This window comes from Heterocephalus glaber, unplaced genomic scaffold, assembly GCF_053883595.1.
Source record: "Heterocephalus glaber isolate CG9 unplaced genomic scaffold, H.glaber_assembly_v1.0 deba00001444, whole genome shotgun sequence".
Classification (NCBI taxonomy): domain Eukaryota; kingdom Metazoa; phylum Chordata; class Mammalia; order Rodentia; family Bathyergidae; genus Heterocephalus; species Heterocephalus glaber.
In genome coordinates, this window is record NW_028258297.1 from 6,535,479 (window position 1) to 6,555,314 (window position 19,836).

General features: G+C 41.9%; 1 protein-coding gene across 6 annotated transcripts in view; it reads left to right on the forward strand.

Moving 5' to 3' along the window:
* The window catches only part of Tcf20 (transcription factor 20), a 153,682-nt gene that overhangs the window by 83,469 nt on the left and 50,377 nt on the right, over nt 1–19,836 (forward strand). The window lies entirely within an intron of this gene.

The window sequence follows — 19,836 nt, forward strand, 5'->3', positions numbered from 1 at the left end:
TTCAAGTCCTTTGGCTATCTTTTAAATTGGAATGTCTTTCTGTTGAGTCATAGGAGCCTTTTATATAGTTCTCAATTCTGGATACTAGCACCTTGTTAGATACCAGGTGGTATATGATTCGCAGTGCTTAGGATTTTAGAGGGTTTTTTCTGCTAGTATTATTTGAACAAATTAGTTTAAATATGAATATGTCTTAAACATGTTTGGATATTAGTGGAATCTCAGAGCTAGATAAGATTTTGAAGTTTGCTAGGTGCCTATAGTTTTATTTAGTGATTGTAATTCTTTCTGATATCTTTGAAAACTAGAGCTCACAGACCTATGAGATCTGGTAAAAGCAGATTTGAGAGTCAGTCCCAGCATGTATAAAAATTAATAAGTTACTTTATTCCTAAGGGAGAGATATTTAAGTTATATATTGATCATGCCTCTTGTCTTTTAACCTAAAGGTCATATTCCAAGGCCAGAATCACAGAAGCACCTCAGGTGATGGACAGTCTATTCTGAAACTGCCAAAGCACCTTATTTCACCAAAACACTGGTGTATGCCTCAGCTGCGCCCTTCCAGGGGACTGTCCCACTTGGGAACAGGTTTTGTGTGCTAATGCTCACCTCTGCCAGGTCTTCTCCCACCTGCTTGCCTGTCTGGTTGTGGTATTAAACTTTGAGATAAGGTCAAAAAACAAGTGTTTCCCTGTATTTTATCTCTTTAAATAAGAGGATTCATTTAGCACTTTGAGCTTAATAGAAAGCAGAGATTCTTGGGCTTTTTACAGGATTGGTCTTGATATACTGTAGCTTGAGAATTTCATATTACATGCACTTATTTCCTGATTACCTGCTGTACATCTTCTCTGCTCTCCACTAAGTGCTCATTCCCTAGCTAAATCCTGTTGGAACTCTCCTTCCTCCTTTGCCTGCTCTTCCAAGAACCAGCTTCTCCATGCTGGCTGAAGTAATGGAGGAAAAGGTACTCATCATTATTTATATAACATGGATGGAGCTATGTAAGAAATGGTTGTTTACATTTGTCATTTTAAAAAATCCTTTATTAGCTAGGGATGGGAGAAAGTCAAAAGATTCTTTCTTGAGTTTCTTATGCTAAGGACTTTCAGTTGTTTGTGTGTGTGTGCTTAGCACAGTGAGAGAGTAATTGAAGTATTCTTATTGGTACTCCTGCAGGTGCCTGTCAGTTTATTGCTTTTTGCCTTTAGCCCCCTTCCTCTTTACAGCCCTTTCCCTAGCCTCTGTTCCTGCCTTTTTCTTTTGGTAGCACAAAGATAGAGAGATCATAATTTTACATACCTCTTTTAAGTCCTTATCTCTGGGTTCTTCCAGTACTGCATGTGTTTCAAATTTGTCCATTTGTACTCTGTCTTGTCCCTAGTAGGATTGCAATAGTGATTGTTTAACTGGCACTATACTTACAAAAAAGGTTCATGCCATTTCTAGATGTCCTAGGATCATAGAGACCAGCAATCCTCTTCATAGGTGACAGAAAGGATGCAGTGAGAAGGTCTAGCGCATCCCTATACAGCTGGGATTCTCAGGTCAAGGAAGAGGGAGAATGGTAGCAGGGCAGTCAGTGTATGAAGAGAATTGCTGGGAATTTTACAACACAAAAGAGACATCAAGCCACAGACTCAAGAAGGTAAATACAAAATAAATGGTCTCTATTATCCCACAACATCTAGAAATGACATGAACCTTTTTGAGGAGGGCAGGAACTGGGTGTGTAGCTGGTGGCTCTTGCCATGTAGAATGAGTATGCGCTCTGGTGGCATTCTTGATTGTGAATTGGAGAACAGATGACTCTGACCCTGCCATGTTCTTTGTGAATGGCCTGTAGATCCCAATGTGTAGGAGCGTTCCTCATTAGAGAATGGCATAGAATTTAACCATCATAGAGTGTTTTTTGCTTTTTATTGTGGTTTTTAGAGTTTATTGTTTGTTTGATTTATGGCTAACTCGTTTTCTAACTTTTTCCTTGCTGTGTGTCTCTTGCCTGTTTTTTGGTTCAGCTGTTCATTTAGGGGAGGGGGAAAGGGTGGTGATACTAATAATGATAATTTTAATTTGCATGACACTTTTACCAGTTTACAGATATTGTGGAACTTCCTGTAGGGTGGCAAAGTAGGCTAATTCCAGTTTTGCAAATGAAAGAAGTAGGACTTGTGGGTTAAATTGGCCAAGTCACACAGAATGAGTGGCAAAAGTGGGAAATAATTAAACTTGGGCATCGTGATTCTAAACATAGTACTTTTTCTAATGCATCACCCAGGAGAATCAATACAAAACAAAGTTTAGTAGGGGAAGCAGTTTTATAGTTTGCTAAAATAAAATATGTTTTTGCTCATTTTGCTTACTAAAATAAAATTCTCTTTCCAGATGATTTTTTCCCCAGTACTAGAAGATGGAACCCAGGGGCCCTCTACCACTGAGCTACATCACCAGGCCCCCACCCCACCCTCTTTTTTAGCTAGGCTGTTGTTGAACTGCCCAGGTGGAACTAAAGTTGTGATCTTCTTGCCTCACCCTTTCTAAATTCTGGGATTATAGGAGTGCACCACTGGCACCTGCTCCAGTTGATTTTTTTTTTTTTTAAAGCCTATTTTTCTTGGTCCCTTTCTGCTTTTATTTAGTTTGACTCCAGGTAAGAAAGGAGCTCTCAGGGCTCCCTTGGGGTTCACATCAAAGGAGGCCTCAGTTGAAAGGGGGAGAGGGATTTTATGCTTTTCAAATCTCTTGGGAAAGCGGATAGATGTTACTTTTCCTTTGTCTCATCATCTTTTATATTTATATTTGCCATGACATGAGAACCTAAAATAAGGCCAAGAGGGAATGCCATTTATGAAGATCTTATGCTGCTGCACTGGTCTATCTGCCTTTTCATTTCTTTTTTTTTTGGTACAGGGATTGAACTTGGGTCCTTGTGCTTGCGGGGCAGGTGGTGGAACCACTGAGCAAAATCCCTGGCCGTGCCTTTTCTTTGGCATTTTATAATCCCAGATTAATTTGCTAATTTGTAGTGCTCTTGTAGGACACTCATAGTTACTAGTTTGGAGTTGGAGTTTTCATGTTTATGACTGGTTTGAAATGGTCCTTTCTTTTTGGTACTGGGGATGGAACTCGGGTCCTTGCGCTTGCGCAGCAGGCGGCAAAACCACTGAGCTAAATCCCCGGCCTGAAATGGTCCTTTGAAGTAGGTATAAGTGTGGGCTTTGGTGGTTTTGAATTTGATTTTTAAGTAGGAAATTCAGTCTATAGAAGTATGTTTAGTTTATAGGGTTTTTTTTCTTCTTCTTTTGCTGTATTCAGGATTGAAGCCAGAACCGTCACACTGAAGTATATCCCCAGCCCTTGTTTTATTTTTTATTTTGAGACAGGCTCTTGCTAAGTTACTAAATTGCCCATGCTGGGTTTCAGTGCATGGTCTTCATGCCTCAGCCTTAGAGAATGTTGGAATTATAGGCGTGCACCACCACACCTGGTTTAGAAGTTGGAAGAACAAACTAGAACTAACAGCTTGCTTTTCTGTATTTTGTAGTTTATGAGATTAGAATGAGTCCATTCACCTCCACTTTTCCCAGCTGCTATGTTTGTTTCACAGGATTTAATTGTTCAGGTTCCTCCCATGCTTGCATCCCCAACCATACGGAGAAGACCCCATAAACTGTAAAAAGGTCCATTAGCTTTTATCTGGAGTGGACTAGACTCGTAGAAGTCAGTTCAGTTTTTGCTTCATTTGATATGTTGACCTATGGTGTTGGTACCGCCAATAAAATCAAGTTGGAATGCTTTGGTTGGCTGCTTTTCTCATTGCTTTGCCCAAGAAGACCAAAGACATGTTAAACTCTGTTTGTCTCATCCCATATTTTGTCTCCAAGATCGTTAGCTGCACTTTTGTTTTACAGTATGTTTGGATTCAAGTTATCCTCATAAATTCAGATGTGGTCAGTTGGTGTTAAAAGAGCTTTTTGAATTTTAAACATGTGACTCACTGGTTCTCTGTGTCTTCATATTTAGCTATATGTAAAAAAGAACAGTACTTTTACACTTTGTTGTGTTAAACCTAGGTTCTTCCAAGGGTTAGAACCTTTGGAAAGTAATTTTCAAAACTTCAGAATCTTTTTTAAAGCCTTTATTTTTTTAAAAAGCCTTTAGATTTGGATTATTTACATTTTTAGTAGTAAGTTATGCAGTATTGACTTATCAGAAGTGGTGATCTATTATATTACTTCTCAGAAAAGGTGAAAACCAACTTGCCTCTCCTGATGCTGCAAGGAGAATTGAGGTTCAAAGTGGAGAATGAGGGAGGAGTTATAGAAACCCTTTCTCACTGTTAATGTTCTTCAAGATTAAAACTTTTGGTGTTTGTTGTTGTTTTGTTGTGGGGATTGAACCTGGAGCCTTGTGTGTGCTAGGAACCGGCTTTCCTTCTGACCTGTACCCCCAACCCAACTCTTGTTTTTCCTCTATGAACTTTGCTTTTGTCAGAAGGAAGATTTGTATTTCCACCTGAATTCATTTAGACTTAAAAAAGATTTTTTTTTATTGCTACCTATTTGTAGTACATAATGATTACATTCATCATGGGGATTTAGTACATGTACATGACATTTCTTAATTCTTTTAATCTCTTCCCCTCTCCACCCTCCCCCACCCTTAATCTCTCGAATCCCTTCTCCAATTGGACCACAGCTTCTGATTTTATTTACACATGTTTATAGTACATAATGCTCACATTCCTCATTGGGACTCATACATGTACACAGCACTTCCTGACTCTCCTCCCCTTTAAAACCTCATTTCCCTTTCCTTATTCACCAGCTTTTGAATGCTTGTCATATATGGCTGTAGAAGAACCAAGATCACACACTGTGGGGAAATTGAGTGGGAAATAACTGATAGTGCTGACCATGGTTCTAGAGAGGTATGAGAGGGAAAGTGGGATTTGTACTGGACTTAGATGCGAATGGTGTGTCATTAAAGCCAATATTACTCCAGCAGAAGGCAGCTGGAATGAAGTCACAGCATGCTGGGCGAGCTTAGGAAGACACAGGTGTCACTAAGGACACTAGAGGCTTGGGAACATTCTCTGTTAGACCTGGCTCTGTCCCAGCTTGTCTTCTTTGCGAAGAGTTGTGTGATCTTGTGAGAGTTACTTAAGCCTTCCGAGCTGGAGAGTTAAGATTAAATGGGACTATAAGACACTACCTCACCCAGTTAGAGCATTTAGATACCGGGGTAAATACATTAATTTGTTTTCTTTTAAATTTTATTTCTTGCTTTGAAAGTAATGTGTTGGTTAAACCATTTTCTACAAGATAACTGCCCTTTGTTATCCCATCCCAAACACATGTGTTGTCAACAGTTTGATGAATATTGATCTCCTGTTTAAAATGTAATCTCGCATCTTTGCAGTTTGGGAGAGTGAGTATTAGTTTTGATTGCTGTTGCCCTAGCCTTCAGATCCCTGGGAGGTAGGGAAGGTGAGAGCTGTGTGACTACATAGAAGACAAGATTGAGCAGTCTGTGTGCTGTGCTAATCATAGGAGCAGGGAAGGGTTTTAGGTTTGAGGGTGAGTGCATCAGACCTGTTCCAGTAAGACTGCTGAAAGGTGAGTTGGATTGAGGGAAGTCTTATAACAGGGATGCAGTTTGCTTCTGCCAGAGGACCATGTAGATGTCAGGCACGTTCATTACCTGCCCAGTGCATGGCCTGGTTGGGATATGAGGTAGGGAAGTAAGGAGAAGGCAGGGGAGAGAGCACCAGATAGTGGTGTGGCCAACAAAGGCTTTTCACCATTTAGGGAAAGCAAGATTGCTGATTTGAGCTGTTCCCTGGGAGCTTCAGGAAGAGGCCAGATGACCTTGAAGAATGACTCAGCTGTGGTTTTGGGAGGGGTGGAGCACAAGATAGAAGGGACTAGTACAGATACTGGAGTGGTGGGTTTGGATTGGCCACTAGTGGACAATGGTTAGAAAGGAAAATTGCCAATTCCGTGGCAAAATCACACTGTTTTGTGACCCTGATCTCACCGTATCGCATTTGTTTCTACTCTTGAAGAGTGTGAGCCTTTTCGAGATAGTGTCTAGTGTTCTCCCAGGCCCTGCATATAGTAGATGCTTTAAATAAAAAACAAACAAATAACTGGACATTTGCTATTTATGGATATTACAGGCTGGATATCTTAGGGTCCCCTAAAGTAAAATCTTGACCTTGCTTCGCACCCCCTACCCTTTCATTCTGTGCTTAGCTGAAGCAGTTCGTTCTTCTCTGTGCTCACACAGCACAGTGTGCTGATCTGCTGTGCTATAATTATTTATGTATAGCTCTCTTGTGATTCTGCTGCATGACCCTCAGCAGCATATTGCGCTTTTAGCATGTCATATTTGCCTGGCTCTGGGACCACACTTTCTTTCCTTTTCCCTCTGCAACTCCCTTCCCTTTATTCTCCTTCTTTTCCTCTTTGTCAACCTCTAAATTTTGGAGAGATTTGAAGATAGAGCCTATATTTAATCCCTAGACCGATGGCTTTAAACTTTTTAAAAAAACTGTACTGGAGGTTGAATCCACACTGAGCTATACATCTTCACACTGAGCTATTTATCTTCCCCCACATTTTTCTCCCCCCCCCTCATTTTGAGAAGGGGTCTTCTTAAGACACCTAATTGCCTAGGCTGGGCTTCCTGCCTCAGCTTCTAAGAGTGCTGGGATTATAGATGTGTGCCACTATATCTGGCTAAACCTCTTTTTTTTTTAAACTATACCAAATGACAACCTGGGACAAGCACTACACTGGCATATGCACCAGGCACGCAAAACTGAAACAAAAATTTCACAAAATAGTTTCTGTATTTCATCTTATTGTGAGCCTTGGGCATTGTTGCTTTCCATTTTACTCTATTTCATTTTTTTAAAATGCTATTTATGGCCCATTAAATTAATTTCACAACCTGCAGTTTAAAAATTGGCTCCTGGTGATCTCGTCTACCTCTTTGGCTAGGAATATTATCTCTGTGCTGCTGACCTTCTGATTTGATCTCCACCCCCACCTTTCACTGAGATCCAGTCAAGCCAGTTGTCTACCTACCACTCCACTTGGATGTCCAGTAGGAACCTCAGAAATAACGTGTCAGGCAAAGCATTCTTGATTCCTGTCCTCCCCCCAGTCTTATCCCTCTCCAAATACGGTGTCATTTTTTTTGGTACTGGGAATCGAACTTGGGACCTTGCACTTGTGAGGCAGGCGCTGGAACCACTGAGCTAAATCCCTGGCTCGATGGTGTCATTTTTACAGTTGTTCCAAAGGGCATGGTGCTGGAGTACAAATGCCCAAGCCCATTGCCAGGCAGGGCTTGGATCTAGGGACTGGTGTCAAGGCCTTGAGCATTGCTAAACTTTTCTATTACTTCATTGCCTTCATTTTAATGAAATGGGGTTGTCAGCCGTACCCTGCCTCATGGGATTGCTGTGAAGATTGAATGAGTTTTCACCTGTAGAGCACTGGTGCTCAGCTACTGTAGCTGCTGTGGTTTGTCATCTTGGTTGTATCCCTCACATCTACTTGTGACCTATTAGCAGTTTCTTTTGGTTCTGACTTCAGAATATGTCCTTTATTTAACCACATATCACCACCTCCATGAACACCGAATTCATCTATGCAGCCAGTATCCCTTACCCACACTGCCAAAGTAGCTTCTTTACTGACTCTACTTCTGCTCTTAACCCTCCCATAGTGTATTTTCCACAAAACAGCTAGTGTTGCCACTTGAAAACTGAAAACAAAGTATAGCCTGTCACTCCTTAGCTTAAAAACCTCCAAAGACTTCTACTCCCATCCAAACTACCTCTGTGGCCCTTTCTTCAGCCTTTGACTAATGCTTATTAAGCAGTACTGTGCTGTGTGTGTGACCTGCTGTAAGCTGATTAACATGCAGAATCTGATCCTGTGGGTCCACGGGACTTGAGACACACTTCTGGGTGACAGCAGTGCTTCCCATCTGTGGACCACACAGTACTGGCCTACGGCATAGTGCAGTACGTTATTCCTTGTAGCAAAGGCAAACCACGGGGGCATTTTTATTCTAAAGAGAAGTACATAATATGCTAAGAATCTCACTATCAGCTGCAAAACCTGGTTCAGAGTCCAAGCTGCCAGGAGCTGCAGGGACCAAGACAGGAGTGACTAGTGCACTGAAAGAGGGCTCCCAAAAGGACGGATATTGAAACTGGGTGTTGAGACTGGTCTATACAGAAGAGTCTTGTCAGTCAGATGGTGAAGGGGGAAAATAGCGTGGTGGACACAGGAATGGTGTGGGAAAGGAGACTGAAGCACATTTGGGAAGTTGAGAGGTGTTCAGTGTCTCTGGAGCAGAAGGTGTAAAGGAGGACCGGGAGAAAGATGAGGGCGAGAGTTGTTGGTGTCAGAAGCTGAAGGGTCTTGAATTCTATGCTGTTGACTCTGGAATTTTCTCAAATTGGATACACGGGGAACCAGAATTTTAGGTTTTGTTAGAAAATATGTAAAACATACAGAAAAGCATAGAGACTAATGACACTTCGGAACAAAGAACCCAAAAATAACAGGTGTCACAGTTGGGACCTGGTAAACACCTTTCTCTACTCAAGACATCCTCTTTCATATAACATGGCATGTTACTGAGAGTCATCTTTGTACCAAAAATTCCACTGGTAGTTCAGTCAGCTAATTCAGTCACTCACACAAACCTGCATGATCACAGTTACCTTGCCAAGCTGGTTGGTATTGAGGCATCCCCTCTAGACTCCGTGTCCTGGCTTTCAGGCAGAGTGAAATGTTATAGTCCTGTACTGTATACTTTGCTTGTCCCTTGGAAAATCAGCCTTTTGCCCAAGAAAGTCCAGGTTCTATTTAGTGAGAAATGGTAGTTAGAAACCCAAAACTGTCACCTTGGTCCTTAGGAGTAAGTGTTTTTGTGCCTTTTTGGAGGTGGGGGGGGCGACATTTAGCTCTTTAATTCACCTAGAGTTTATTTTTGTGAATATTATGAGTTAGGGATAACACAATTATTTTTCTCCCCCAAAAGGTAGCATGTTATATCAACACTCTTTAGATAATTTTAATTACAATTTAGGAAAAAAAAGTTTTGATATATAGTTTTTCAAGTTTTTATGTTACACATTTTCTTTAGATTTTCATTGATGAACTTTGGAATTGGTTTGTCAAAGTAGTGGAAGCATGCCACACATGGGCAGTGGGAAGTCTCATGGCTGGGGAAGGGTATGAAGGATGAGACTGAAGGGCTTGGGGGATTGGTTATGCAGAGCAAAATGAGTAAACTGGTTGAACAAATATGCTAAGTATTGAGGATAATGAGAACTAGCTTTCTTATTGTCTGCAGAGGGAATTACATGGAAAGATGAAAGGCTATAAAAAACTCTGTAGTGTTGGGTTAGAAAGACATTGATAGGATCTCATGGCCTTTAACATATATACACTATAAATATAGAAGCAGTTATACGAATGAGTATTCATGTGGACATAGTATTTTCTAGTTAGAAGCAGTAGCATCCCCGTAGCCATGAAGAATCTTAGCCCTTACATCTTTTTTTTTGGTACCGGGGATCAAACTCAGGACCTTACGAGGCAGATTCGGTGCCACTGAGCTAAATCCCTGGCCTCCCTTACATCTTAAATGGAAGCAAGTGTCCTTGAAGAAATGGCTGGTGCTAGGGGTTGGGAAAGTACCAGATGAGTCTGAAGAGTTTTTTGCCAGGAGATAAGGAAGTTTTTCAAAGAATAGAACATAGTAAGAGGACACAGGTACCAGTTTGAAGGGGTTTCCACCAGCTAAATCTGGGACAGTTTGAGTTCTGATTAAATGGGTGAAGAGGCAAAGCTCTGCTGTTAAGAAATGTAAAAGAAAATCGCTTCTTGGCCTTTCAGCTAAGATCAAGTGAAGAAATATAAAAGAATGGTGTATGAAAAGTAGGGCTGGGGATTTAGCTCCGTGGTTTTGCCGCCTGCTGTGCAAGCGCAAGGACCCGAGTTCGATCCCCGGTACCAAAAATAAATAAACAAACAAACAAATAAATAAATAAATAAAAGTATCACTGGTGGTAGTGCACACCGGTGAGCCTAGCCCTCTGGGAGGCTGAGACAGGAGAACTGTAAGTTTGAGCCCAACCAGGACAATTTAGTGACTTAATAGACTCTTAAAAATTTTTTTTAAGAAGGGCTAGGAATATAACTCAATGCAGAATCCCTGGGTTCAATCCCAGTTCTGCTAGTAAGTGAGTAAATAAGAGCATCACTGTTGGGCAATCATTATAGAGACGGTAGATTCACATGTGGGCATTTCCAATAGATACTGACTATGGATCAGTATTTGACAAAGGACAAAGTAACTGGCAAAATCTTAGAATTCCTCCAGAATACTCATTACAAAGAGGAAAACGACAGTATTACACTGTGGATAACCCTATTAGCATCGGCTTGACCAGGTGATTATGACTATCACCATTGGTGGGGCTGAGTCGCCTTGGTCCCTGCTGATTCTGGGCATTGGGAAGAACATAGCGCCATGTGCTTGGTGTTGCTGCTAGGAAAGCATGATGTGACTGGAGTATGGTCATGAGGAGATGTAGACCAGTCTCAGCTGAGGGTCTGTCTGTAGGAAAGGACAGTATGCCGGCAGGGACGTGAATGTCAGAAGATGGAGGACGTACTGAAGGTGAGAGGCGCTGGTAGAGACATGGAGCCTGGATGGACCCTGGATTAGAAAGGGGAGAAAAGTGTTGGGGGCATCGGAAAACTTCAGATGGGTGGGGTCTGGGCAGTATCAGTGTCGGTTTCCTGATATGGAGGCTTGTATGCTGGTTCTGTAGCAGAGTGGCCTTGTTTTTGGAACTGTTCACTGGAGTATGCAGGAGCAGAGGGGCTTCATGTCTTCAGCCTGCTAGTAAAGAGATGAAGAAGAAACCAGTGTGATACTGGGGATGTATGGAGGTAACACAGAAGGTGATGTGAAACACCTAGTTGGGCAGTCTTGTTGAAAGAGTATGTGAGTACTTTGGACTATTCTTCTGTGTGTGTGTGAGGGGGGGAGGTTTGTTGTTTTTTGGGGTTTTTTGGTACCGGGGATCAAACTCGGGTCCTTGTGCTTGAGCAGCAGGCAGCGAAACCACTGAGCTAAATCCCCGGCCCCTATGAACTATTCTTGCACTTGAAATTATTTAAAAGTAAAAATTTTTTCACTTTTTTTGGTTATATAGCGTAATGGATTTCATTTTGGCAGATTCATACATTAATGTAACACACTTTGATTAAAAATTTTTCATACTTTGTTGTTTTGACTGAACTCTATGAATCTTTTTCTTTTTGGTACCGGGGATCGAACTTGGGACCTTGTCCTTGTGAGGCAGGTGCCGGAACCACTGAGCTAAATCCCTGGCCCCTGAACTCTATGACTCTTATAAACTAATCTTTGGAGACATGACTTCTTAATGATACTGCTTTTTTCATCTACACTGTGTCTTTTGTTTTTTGCTTTTGTTTTGAGCTCTCCTTTTGGGCCCTTCAGTAAAGCTTATAATTTTCATCATATAATTTTTCGTCCTTGTATTATGGATTAGTTCTTGGTATCTTGCATTTTAAATCAAAATTATATTTGGATGAATAATAAAACAAAACACTTTTTTTCTTTGGTGTTATCGATGCTTGAACCAACGGATGCTCTACCACTGAACTATACCCAGTCTTTTTTATTTTTTAAATTTTGAGATAGGGTATCACTAAATTGTCCAGGCTGGTCTTGAATTTGCAGTCTTCCTGCCTCAGACTCCTGAGTAGCTGAGATTACAAGCCTGCACCACCATACCCACTGTAAATGGCAGCATCAGCTGCCTTCTTGTGATTCTTTTGTCTGTAAAAGTTTAAACATCATGCACTCACCCCTTAAAGGAGAAAGAAGATTCAGTGACATCTCAAAAGCTCTGAGGCTCAGCTGTTAACAAAAATCCCACAGGGTGCTCCAACTAGCCCCTAAGATGCCTTGGCCCCACCCCTCTGCCCCCTTTCTAGGAACTGCTTAGTCATCCTGCTTGTAGACATGGCCATCTGCATGATTTTGGGGTACCCCTCGACAAAAGCCAGGCATCCATTGAGTGGGCGTGGGGCCAGGGCGGCCCTCGGCTCCTGGGCCTGGCCAGAAGCTGATCTCTGGCACTTCTTGCAGAGTTGCAGAAGCATGCAGTTGATGAGACGCTTCAGCCTCTTGGCTGTTTGAGATTATTTCTAAAAATAGGCCTGCCCACCGTGGAGTGGAATTCAGCTGCTTCTAGGCCTGATTTGGAGAAATAGAGCTAGTGACTCTGTGCACACTCGCTTGGGTGCTGGGGTGTCCAAGGTGTACATGTGGTATGGGCATTGGGTTCCTGGAGCAGTTGTTCTACCTGGCAAATGCTTCTGGCCCTCGACTGCTCCTGGTTTGTGGTGTTTCCTGGATCTTCTTTCCTTCACTTGCGCAGAGAAGCTCTGTGCTAACAGTAGGTACAGATGGAGCAGAGATACTGTTGAGGTAGTGTAAGCATCATGAATGTAAGGAATAATGAGGTTACTGAAAACATTTGGAGGGATGTTGAAATACATTCTCGCCATGTAGTCCCATCTGGCCTCAAATTTGATATCCTTCTGCCTTAGCTTCCAGAGTGCTGGGATTATAAACATGTGCCATCACACCCAGTATTAATTTTATTTTATGTGATTATTTTCTTGTTGGTTTTTTTGTTGTTGTTGTTTTGAGACAGGGTCTCGCTATGTGGTTTGGGCTGGCCTTGAACTCAATGTGTAGCCCAGGCTGGCCTCGAACTCACAGTACTTCTGCCTCAGCCTCCCGAGTTCTGGGATCATAGGCACGCCCACCATGCCAAGCATTGAAGGGATTATTTCTGTACAAAAACTAATGAAAGGAAAAGGGGGAAAATCCACTCACAGTCCTGCTACTGTGGATAGTCAAAAGGTTTTCTTTAAAAAAAAAAAAGTTTTCATTTTTCCACATCATTTCCTTTGGCCCCTATCTAAGTGAATGCCTAATTTCTATAGTTGTAATCATAGTACAGCTATGAGTTGTTATATGCTGCTCTCCTTTATCTGATGTTACACAATAAGCACTTGGATTTTTTTGTTTGTTTTTATGATGCTGGAGATTGAACCTGGGCCTTTGTACTGAGCTATAGCTCTAGCCCTTTTTATTTTTTAGTCATTGGTCTTTTTTTTTTTTTTAGTACCAGAAATTGAACTCAGGACCTTGTGCTTGCAAGGCAGGTGGCGGAACCACTGAGCTAAATCCCTGGCCCCTTTTTATTTTTTATTTTGAGATGTTGTCTCACTAATTTGCTCAGGCGGGGGTCAAACTTGGCATCCTCCTGCCTTAGCCCCTCAAGAGTGATTGGGTTACAAGCATGCAGCACTAGCATTTTTAATGATCATTTATTGTTTCTTTAAATGGATATACCCTAAGTTGCTTAATCATTTTCGGATGATAAAGAGTTAGATTGTTGTCAGATTTTTTCCCCTTACAGCTAGCACTGGAGCAATCTCTTGGTAGTTTGTACTTTTGGTTTGAGATTTTATTACCAACTTGCTTTTCCAAAGAGTTGTAATAATTTATGCTTTGTTATTTTTTATACCATGTTCATTTGAGGTTTTTTTTGGTACCATGTTCATTCTAACCTCACCAGATGTAATATCATCTCTTACATATTTTTGAAAAATTTAATAGCTATAAATTTGTGCCTTCGCTTTTTTGCCTGCATGTATTTGATCATGATTGAAGGGTGGACATTTTTACAGCTTCTATGGCTGATATAAAACAGATTTTGACCCTCAGAGAGCAAATTTCTTGTATCTGCTGCATTCTGGGGGTTTCTTGCTCTGAGGCAGTGGGCAGACGTGTGAATTCTGACTGAGTTGAGCTCCTTTCTGAATTCCCCAGGCAGGGACCAGCCAGCACCGTCAGCATATTGTCTTGTGCTAAAGGCTGTTTGAGTGCACTGAGACAGTTGTTAGCCACTGAGAAAAAGAGAGGGGGAACCAGAATATGAAGTAGCAAATCAAGTCCCTGATATACTCACTTTACACACATAGGAAACAAGTGGTACAGATATGCCTAGGTACACACTGCTCAGCTCAGTTCTGGCAAGTTTCAAGACACCTTTCTAAAATGCATCAAGTCTGTGAGAGTAAGGCTTCTGTTAGAAGTGCAGGCTGGACGCTGGGGTGGGTGTTCATAACCCACCTCTCTTTTTACTAAGAATGTTTCACTTTTTAAACTTTTTGGAGCCTCTGTGTACAAAGGGAGTACTAATACATCTTAGCTCATGGTGAGGATTGAATACATTAACATTTGTGTAAAGCACCTGGTAGAGTATGTGGCCTGTGTAAAGCATGCAGAAAATAAGTGATAGCCAGGTATTACAGTCTCATTCAAGTGTGTGTCAGAATTTCAGAAACATGGGTTTGGGAGCTCCTTGCTGTTTATGAAGCACAGTGAAAGGAAGTATCATGGGCTTCAGAATGAAAAGAATTTTGAGTTCAAGACTGTCAGCTTCAATTTGTCCTAGAAGAGTGATTTCAGGAGAAGGACATTTATTGGGGTTTCTCCCTTTGTTAATTGAGAGATATATACAAAAAATCAGACAGCCTGACATGTAGAATTTGCTTAATAAATGGTATTTATAGTATATTAGTAGCCACATACCTTAGGTAATGAATGGTTAAGGTCAGTGCACTCTGCTTTAAGGAAGACTTGTAGAGAAGATCACATTTCAGCAGTTATTAGGGTTCTGAGAGCCATGTGGCCTGACAGGAGGAATTTATGGACCTAGGGGTGCTTCAGAGAAGGCTCCAAGGTGAGGGGGTGATGGCACAAAGGCCTGAGCAGGCTTGGGGGAGAGATGGGAGGAGCAGAAAACTGCCTGGAAGATGCCACGGGACATCCAGGCCTGTGTGATGGGTGGCACTGTCAGCATGCAGCACGCTGATTGGTGTGGGGCAGTGAACTTCAGGAGGCACTCTCTGGGGTCAGAAAGATAAAAATGGCTGGACAGGATTAGGAAGGAAAAGAAGATACAAAAAAGAGCAGCATCATGATTAGGCCACGTCTTAAATGCAGAGAGTTTAGGAGGTGAGTTTAGGCTTATTCCAAAGCTTCTGGCTCAGAATGATAGTGCTTTTCCTTAAGGATAGGAAGCCAACGCATTTGAGGAAAGAACAGCATTGTCTTGGTTTTGAAAATGAATTGGTGCCAGACTTAAGAATAAATATACTTTGTCATCTTTTAAAAATTATTCCTGGGGGCTGGGGATTTAGCTCAGCAGCACAGCGACTGCCTCGTAAGCGCAAGGTCCTGAGTTCTATCCCCAGTACCTCCCCCTCAGTTATTCCTGTTGCAAGTAGCACTGCCCAGTCATTACTTGCAGAATTGACTGATCTGTCTCCCTACTTCCAATTAAAAGGGCCAAATAATTATCTTCTGTTTCTGCATGCAGACCCTGGTCCACCCTATCCCTGGTTCAGAGCCCACCTCCTGCTTGCTACTTGGTTTTTAACAACCCTTCTGAATTTGAACCTTGGGCATCTCTTGCAGTTTGGCTGTGTACTTTGACATTTCTAGGCGTTTTGTTGAGGGAGGATTTTGAGTCCCTGTTGTATGCCATATTGTATGAAGTAGAAGTCTCTCACTCCCCAAGTGATAATAGTGTACTCTGAAATCCTAAGAATGAGAGCACTTTATCAGGTAGGGTCCTGGTAGAAAACAGATGGCACATTCAAACTGGTAGATTGAGGAATATTTAGTTGTATCATTGAGAGTTCATTCAGGAAGTGACATGCTTTTGATTCCAGGTATGAAGGGTTTTGATGTGGTAATTAAGCATTGACTCAATTTTGGAAGAACTAGGATTGGGGAGGCTAAGGCAAGCTGCTCTGATGGTCTCAGGCTGAAGGGCCATGGTGCATGCTCTCTGGAGCTTGGGGAACTGCTGCTTTTGTGAACTGCAACCCAGAACCATGCTGGAAAAGGACCTGGAAAGTAGTCCCTGGCTCTGGTGTGTGGAGGAGGGCATGGCAGGAGGGGATCATGAAGCTGAGTTGACACTGCAGAAGATTAGTAAAGAGACTGCTTACAAAGGGTGAGCAAGATTTGGATGAAGCAATGGGGAATGTGAAGTCTTCTGGCCTGGCAGTTGGCAGTCCCAGGTGGTCATTATCTCCTAGGCCTGGAGGCACAAGGAAGTGATTCCTGGAAGCTGGAGAACGTGGCTAATGTCCAGGCTGCTAGACAGCTGGTGAAGCTGTGGACACTGAGAGAGTCTCCAGCAGCTTCAGTAACTGCAGGATGGGGAAGTAATGCCTGTGTCTCATTGTCTCTATACTGGGTCAGAAGGCAGAGGGCCTGTGAAGAGTCCCTGTGGTGCCCCTCCCAGGGCACACATTAGGATGGTGGTCAGTCAGGAGTGGGGTAGGAGGCCACATAGAGAATATCCCTCCATAACCAGAAGCATATAGATTGTTAATTTCTTGAGGCTTGGAGGTATTTTTGTTTTTTGGGCTGCATCGTACTGAACTACACCCCTACCCCTTTTTTAATTTTTTGAAACAAAGTCTCACTCAGTTGATAAGTTGTTTAGGCTACAGTCCTCCTGCCTCAGTCTCCCAGAATTCTGGGATTATAGGCATGCATCACCATATCCAGGTAATGGGGCATTTTTTAAAGCAAGGAAGGGGAATCAGCAGAAGTGCAGTGGTTGTTAATCCTGCCATGAAAGAGGATGCAGGTACTTAGATGAGAAGAGCTTTCTTGGACAGTTGGGAGAACTTTGGGGAGAGAGAATAGAATGGGGATTGGGATGGTTTTGGACATGTGAAGGCAGAAGGACAAAGAAAGTTAAATGTTGGCTTTCTATAAGATAGCAGGGTTGTCAGCCATCAGCAGTATGGAGAACTCTGCCATCGCCAGATGGTCAGCATGTGGATCTGGAAAGCTCTGGACCTAACTGTTCATCTCCAGCCTGTCTGAGATATGCAGACAGTTAGGAATATGTGAGCAAATCAGGAAAGGGAGAGAGGGGAAATATGTTGGGAAACTTCTTTAAATATGTATGAAAGTTCCTTATGGATATCAGACTTCCTCTGAGGTACTGAATTTTCTTTACTACATCTTTTAGTCAAATATTCAGGCATTTGTCATTATTCATCACAGTGCTTTAAAATTGATTACAGTGATGCTTTTAAAAAATGATAGGTAGTATTGGGGTGACCTTTATTAATTATTAGCTTGTTTTATATGCTAATGGGAAAATTACAAATAGTCTAGGTGTACATTTTCTATTGCTGGTATATTTGTTTTCCCTAATTGCTTTACTTGGAACTCCTAAAAAGATAAATTTTGCTTCACCTTGGTACTCATATGAGAATATTTAGCTGGACTAGTGCTTGGCAGAAGGTATTGGCTGTTGGGGTTTTTTTTCCCCCTTCAGCTCACGAACTATAACAATAAGGAGGGAGGGCATCTTCCAGAACAAGAAATATATAGGGAAGGGCTGAGAACAGACCTGAGGAGGAAGTGTGCCCACATCTGTTTTCCCTATCTGGAGATCAGGTCCTCCATAACCAGGCAGCTGGAGACCTATTGTGCTGATGTTCAGAATGGTCTTCAGCTCAATGGCTCCTATTTAGGAAAAACAAGTAGCAAGAGGCACTACTGTTTATACATTGAAACCTTCAGAAGTCTGGTTTTATAATTTACAGAAGAATTAATTAAACAACATGTATTCATTTATAGAAATCATCTTGGCTGCTTTTCATTCCTTCAACTGCCAGATTTGGTGTTTTTGTTGAATATAACCTCATTTAGCCTTCTTACCATGTTGAGAAGGCCACTGGCACAGAGAACCAGAGTAGAATCATACTGCAAACAAGAAACATGTGTGGACAGAATTATTCTTGATTGTCTTAGAAATGATAGAGGGGTGGAGAACTAGCCGGGACAGTGTTGGAGGTCCTCGTGAGAGGCCTGCGCTGAAGGGACTACCTATAAGGACATTTGGCAGCCATCTCCTCTCACAACTGATCTCTGACAGAATAGGTGGCCTCTGTGACTGGCCATGTGGAAGATCCTCTGGGCAATGTAAAGAACATGGCCTGTTGGGACCTGGGCCCTCAGGACTACTGAGTAGGAGCACTGTGAATTCCATGCCTCAGTTTCCTCATCTGTAAAATGAGGATATTAGTATTGTGAGAATTAAGCAAATCAGGGCATGTAAATGCTGGAATAGTGCCATTGTTTTAATGACCATTTAAATAGTTCTTACCTATTGCTCAGCAGATTAACTGGAACAAAGAAATAGTCTGTTGCAGAGGCATTTGAAGAGGATGAGAAGCCCTTTCCTTTAGACTCTGATGTTTCTTGTATGTGAATATTTAAAGATAGCTTTGGGTCATGTGACTGTATAATCCAACTTAGTATCAAAGTGAAGGCCCTTTTCTAGCTCTTTTAGACATAACGTATTTCAGAACTGTGTCAGTTTTTCAGAGGTCAGGTTACTGGCCCTCTTCTGCTGTGATCTGTGTTTACTTTCTGAATTATTTCCTTGAAGTTCTCATGTGGACCGAAGATAAGCTGGGTTTTCCCTTAGACCTGGACATGTAGAATTTTAAGGCAAGTTTGCAGCATCCTCCAGTTCTACTTTAGATCCATCATATTCTGCTTTCTAAAGTTTTCTTGACCCCACAGAACCACCTCTGAATATGAGTTCTAGCCTTGTTCTCTATACCTTTTTCTTAACACTGTTAAACATCTGTGCAGAATGCCTACTGCTATACACCTTACTGTTCAAATGACATGAAGATTATGGTGAGGAACATGCAGTCTCTTGTTGAGTTTGTATACCAATGGTGGGGGGGAGACAGACGGTAAACAAGTAACATATATGTGTCTCTTAGGAGTAAGTACTAGGGATGGGGATAAAATAAGAGAGGAAATGGAGGCATGGTAAGGGAGTTAGCTGGTTTTAGTAGGATGACGGGGAAGGCCTTACAGCCAGGTGACATTTGCCCAGAGGCTGGAAGGAGGTGAGAGGGACAAGTCATGGCAGGCAAAGCAGAGCAGAGTTCTGTGCAAAAGCATGGATGATGCAGTTCAGGATCAAGGAGATGGTGAGTCTGACTTAACTTTAAAGAAGGATCACTGACTTTGTGCAGGCAACTCCATTGCAGCTCCCCTAAGAGTGCCTAAGAAATGAACTTCATAAACTGTTTGGAGAATTCAGCTGTCTTTGAACTTTACCCTAGCTCATGTATCTTTCATAAGCTCTTTAAACAATTGATTTTTTTAAAGTACTGGGGATTGAACCTAGCTCGGATCTTCACACTGAGGGGGCTACAGTCTGTAGCCTTAAAAATTTTTTTTTTTTAATTTTGAAACAGTGTCTTGCTAAGTTGTTAAATTACCTAGGCTGAGTTTGAATTTGTGATTCTCCTGCCTCAGCCTCCCACAGTGGGTGGGATTACAGGTGTGCACCACCATGCTGCCCTATAAATAGTTGATTTTTAAAGTTATTTGGAGCAGTTTGACCTTGTCCTGTTCATCTCTGACTCAGAGAAGCTATATGTCCAGGCAAAAGGAAGAATACAATCAGTTCTTGATGAATTGTTTAAGAGGGTGAGAGTTTAGCAAAGGTAATGCAGCAACGGTGGCTGTGCCAGATAACTCTGGGAAGAGTCTGGGTCCTACACTTTATATTCTTTTCTATTTTTTCCCTGTTTTTTGCTGTCCTCCAAAGTGACTGTT